Source organism: Crocuta crocuta, unplaced genomic scaffold (genome assembly GCF_008692635.1).
Source record: "Crocuta crocuta isolate KB4526 unplaced genomic scaffold, BGI_CrCroc_1.0 scaffold27, whole genome shotgun sequence".
In the NCBI taxonomy this organism is placed as follows: domain Eukaryota; kingdom Metazoa; phylum Chordata; class Mammalia; order Carnivora; family Hyaenidae; genus Crocuta; species Crocuta crocuta.
In genome coordinates this window covers 4,437,393-4,441,849 of record NW_027532250.1, presented here as the reverse complement: position 1 = coordinate 4,441,849, position 4,457 = coordinate 4,437,393, and the positions used below count along the sequence as shown (strand labels likewise).

At 49.6% G+C, this 4,457-nt stretch overlaps 1 non-coding gene across 1 annotated transcript; it reads right to left on the bottom strand.

Annotated features, from left to right (window-relative positions):
* Nucleotides 1–3,262: 3,262 nt before the first annotated feature.
* On the bottom strand, nucleotides 3,263–3,347 carry TRNAK-UUU (transfer RNA lysine (anticodon UUU)). The gene has a single exon. It is a non-coding gene; the product is annotated as a tRNA-Lys (tRNA).
* Nucleotides 3,348–4,457: the final 1,110 nt, after the last annotated feature.

Sequence of the window (4,457 nt, the reverse complement as noted above, 5' to 3'; positions counted from 1 at the left end):
TAACAATCTCGTTAAGACAATAGACCGAGGAGGATTTAACATAATACAGGTCATTGAGCAATTTTTTTTTTTTTTAAACATACATTTTCAATGAAAGAGCACAAATAGCAGGAACTGGGCAAGGGGACGGGCTCCATGAGGGCAAGAGGGAGCACAGTATGTGAACAAGCAGGTTTCGAACTTACATATGTACAGAGTTACCTGAGGTGCAAGCGTTATAGACTCTCCCCCCCGCCCCCCACCCGGGCGGCTTCCATTCAGCAGCGCTCACGTAGGCAAAAGACTCCTCTTCCTATTTGGTCAATCCTAAAAAAAATATTATTTTCAGGGACAAAATAGAGATTTCCGGTCTCCATTTGTGTACAACCCAACTGTTCCAACTAATAGTTTTTATTGCTATTTGGTACAAAAGTCAACAGAACAACGTTACAAAACCGTAGTGTTCCTGGTGCGTCGCATGCATGGTGCGGTCACAGCTTATTCCACGAGCTTCCGCCACCTGCTTTCTCAAAGGCTGGACTAACTCAGTTCCATGGACGGCACACACATCCGTCAGGACCTACGGGGGAAACGGGGTTCAAGAAGTGATCAAGATAAAACGGAAAACAGCTTGGGAAAATCCTTTTTTTTTTTTTAATAAAAAAGAATAACGAACAGAACCAAAGGGATCTCTGCAGGCAAGGAGCTCCCCCTTAGGCTCCAGTGTTGCAATGCAGGGGCGCCTCACTGGCTCAGTGGGTGGAGCACGTGACCCTTGATCCCCGGGTGGCGAGTTCGAGCCTCATGATGGGGGTGGAGATTAAAAAATAAAATTGTAAAAAAAAAAAAAATTGTTGCAATGAAAATATTCGGACTCTACTACTGCTGTGCCGCCTCAGGGACACTACCTCACCCTGAATGGTGATTCCACGAAGATGACGTCACCGAGAATCAGGATCTGATCAGTTACACGAAGCCTGGCAAAGGGCACGAGAAACTGAAAAGGCGGTAACATTATGTGCTCAGCCAGCATCTAAGGAGTCTGATCAAGGACAGTCCCGGCGGTGGGCTAGGCAACAAAGGAATTCGTTCCTTTCCTCCTCTGGAGCGTAGCTCGCAGCGAAGTGGGGCATAGAGGGAAGAGGGGCAGAAACAGGGACGAACTGCACAAGCCAGGGGCAGGACTAGGGAAGCCCCCGGTTCCCGGCAAACAGCCTGCAGAAATGATGCGAGCCGGTGCTGCAGATCAGAGTGACCGGGCGCAGAGAACGCAGGAGGCGGCTCCAGGCAGAGGACGTGCGAGCAGAGACGCTCAGAGGTTACAGAGTGAGGCCAGGGCTGGACCCACAGGACAGTGAGTGGCATCTGCCGTTTCGGACGGACTGTGGCCTATAGAGCATGTAACCTGTTACACGTTATCTGTTCCTCATTTGTTCTGTTTTCGTGGAGATCGGGCTGCGTCCCACTCCTGTGACCACACGTCCCTGTCATCCCACTGTCACTGAGTGAAGGGAGAGGCGCGCGCGGACCTGTGCAGCCCGATGGGCCCCATGTGTGTCAGTGCAAGCGAGAGAGACGTCCTGCGGGACGGGAGTGCGTGGTGGGTCGGACAAGGAAAGAGTTTCCGGGAGAGGACTCTAATCTGTCCATAAACCCTGATCTTTTCATTCAGTTTACTGGTAAACAAGGTCTAGAGTAACTCTTGTGCGGACATCAGGCTCTATGGCCAAACCTGGAATTAACACCCACTGAGGATACTGCTGGAGCCTTCCAGTGTCTAGTTAGATACGCGCCATGTAACCCACAAACGTCAAAACGCACCCACGTGCTCTCGTTCCACTCCCCTCCCCCAACAGACACGGATGCACAGAGTTTCAAACAAGCTCGTAAGCAGGAGGGCTGGGGCGCAGGCTTCGGTTTCTACAGGCCCAGGAAGAGCGGGGTGCTGGGCAAGTGGCCTAACCCAAGTCCCGGCACCCTCACCCGTAAAGGGCGCACGGACCTCGCGACCCCGAGCCAGAATGTAAGTATTTTCAGCCTCGCGGGCCATATGCTCTCTGTCACAAGTACCCACTCTGCTGACGTGACTCAGAGGAAGCCATCAACAGCACGGAAAGGCATAGACATGGCTGTGTGCCAGGAGAACCTTATAGACAAAAGCAGGTGGAAGGTTTGCTAATCCCTGGTCTAATGCCCCCCGCTGTGGGAGGGATTAAATGAGGTCATGATAATAAAAACACTTCCAGGCTGAGCAAGAAATAAATGCTTAGTAAATTCCAGCTGGCACTATTGTTATTATTGTCACCATTATCGCGGGTACCCAGACACCCTGAGCACTCGAAGGTGTTTAAAAACCTTTCAAATCAAAAACAATTTTATTTTATATCCTACTGAACGAGCTAGATGCCTTATGATTAAGTAACTAAAATCAATGCATCATCGATGCTTACCTTTCTTACCCAAAACAGGAAATCAAGTTTTTTTATCATTTGGTCGATAATGTGCATTCCCAATAAAATTCTCATAGTTTCTCTTTTGTAGCATGCTGCTAGGTAAGTGTTGATAAGACACAGGCCTTTTTCCTGATTGAAAAAGAGAAAGAAAACATAAAAAGAGGTTTAAAATTACTAAGATGTATATGGGTTGTCAGAGGTGAACTTTCACAATTCCCTGACGGGTGGTGTGATCAGAACAGACCAGGAGCATACAGCGTGGCAAAGTTAAAACTGGAATGTTTTAAGTGCCTTGAGGACACTTGCTAGCAGAGAATTTTAAATCACGAAAGCTGAAACTATCTGAGTACCATGCTGCCACTAGTAAGAATGACATTAGTAANTGGGGAAGAGGGGGGAAAATTCTGATTTTTATGAAAAAAGGCTTTTACTTGCAACACAGAGCTCTTACTCTTCAAGTAAAGGCAAAGTTTTGACTCGCGTCCATTTTAACAGCCGATAGGGGAGAAAAATAGACACTTTCAATCAAAAGGCTGTAAAAATTAGTATTTCATCACAAGATTTATAAAATTCAGTGGAATGCGTGAAAGCAATGGTTTTAAAATTAGCTCTCCCTACCGTATCAATTGGCATCAACCCACCCTTGATAAGAGTACTGTTACCACACAGACCCCTTAATTTAAAATTAATACAAACTGAGAGGTTTTTAATTTTTTATGGTTTTTTTTTATTTTGAGAGACAGAGAAAGAGACAGCGCGAGACGGGGAGGGTCAGAGAGAGGGAGACACAGAATATGAAGCAGGTTCCAGGCTCTGAGCTGTCAGCACAGAGCCCGACGCGGGGCTCGAACCCACGAATCGCGAGATCAACACCTGAGCAAAAGTCAGACGCTTAACCGACTGAGCCACCCAGGCGCCCCCAAACTGCGAGGTTTGAAAATGGCTCTCTCTCTGGGGCTGCACAAACCAGCGGGGCTGATAACCGACAAAAACAAGGGGCATAACTAGGGCTGCCTCGTGTGGGCCGGCTCCCCGGTACGCGGTCATCGGCCTCTTTGCCTGTCCAGATAACACACGCCTCCAAGGGGAAGAGGCCAAAAGGAAGTAGGGGTTTTACATTTTTCCATGGGGAGAGCTCCAAACTAATCTTCGACTTTAACACTTGGTCCATATAGGAAAAACGGTTTTTGTCCTTTGTCTCTTCAGGGATGTCTTAGGGAAAATCTATGACGGGTCTGAAACAAATTAACTACATTGATCCGATCAACAGTAACTGCTGAAATGGCGTTCCCATGTTTGCTTTCCCCTGGGTCATGGGATGCACAGAGCCTCTTTGATGTGAAATGTATCTGTTGCTTAAATGTTTACGCTGTGTTGATGATAACATTCAGACGCACGATGCTGTATATGCGCGCTTGGTGTGTGAAGGGATTACAAGACGCAGGAATATAACGACTTGCTAACCTTGCAGGATTCAGAATTTCAAAAAGATGAAAAAAGACCAAATCTAAACAAAACACTTAATCATTAAAAACAAAAATTGTCCACATGGAAAGAGGGTGATGCTTTAAACACACTGAGCGTGTAACAAAGACTATGATTCTAGAGCGCTGGCATCAAAGGAATGTCCACCCGGGTTCTCATACTTGCTGCTCCTGGCAGGCAGGAGACCCGGGCTTCTAGCGGCTCACAGTGCACCTGCCACCGGCTTGTGGGGACACTGCCCGCTGACTGACCGCGCCCTCAGGCAAAGGGCCAGGCGGGGCCAGGCTCCGAAGGGCTTCAGCCAGCACCGCCCAGGGCGCCCCGGGGCCTGACCAGCACCGTGAGCTGGCTGCGGGCAGTGAGCGTGCCCTTCGGCCTGGAGGGCACAGGGGCCCCGGGGCCAGGGTCTGTCCATCCCCGACCCTCCGCAGCCCCAGGCCCAGGGTCCACCACCCGGCCGTCTGCCCCAGCTCACCTTCCCGGGGCCCCAGGGTCCCCTCGCAGCCCCCCAGCCTCACCTTCGGCGGCGGGCCCGCAGGC